Source organism: Fulmarus glacialis, unplaced genomic scaffold, assembly GCF_000690835.1.
Source record: "Fulmarus glacialis isolate BGI_N327 unplaced genomic scaffold, ASM69083v1 scaffold29622, whole genome shotgun sequence".
NCBI lineage: Eukaryota > Metazoa > Chordata > Aves > Procellariiformes > Procellariidae > Fulmarus > Fulmarus glacialis.
In genome coordinates, this window is record NW_009197647.1 from 4,112 (window position 1) to 4,591 (window position 480).

A 480-nucleotide genomic window follows, 5' to 3' on the forward strand; every position below is an offset into this window, starting at 1 on the left:
AGCCGGAGCAGACACAAGGGTGTTTCCCCTTAATCATCCAGTCTTGGTCCTTCGAGCGAGGGATGGGCTAAGGAGGCCAAAATCTGAATCTGAAAAATTTAAACCATATGACGTTTGGATCCGTGCTCAGTTTAAAGTGAGCTAAATAAGAGGGGAGATAGGGAGCAGAAATGGTTGCAGCTTCTCCCCTTCTCTCAAAAACTGCTCCCCCTGCCATTCCCTTCACCGCAGAGGCCAACACTCGGGGACATCTGCTTCATCCACCCAAAGGACCCACCTCAGCATCACAAGTAGCCGCTCTGTGGGGACCACAGCCATGAGGACCCTCTCCCGCACAGACCCCTGCAGCTGCGGTCCAGCCGTTCGACTACAGCGTGGGCCCACCCAGCACGCGCCGATGTGCAAGAGCTGCCCTCGGGGAGCCGGAGGGACGTGACCCCACAAGCCCCACACTGGCAGCACGGCTCCAGCACGGCTCCC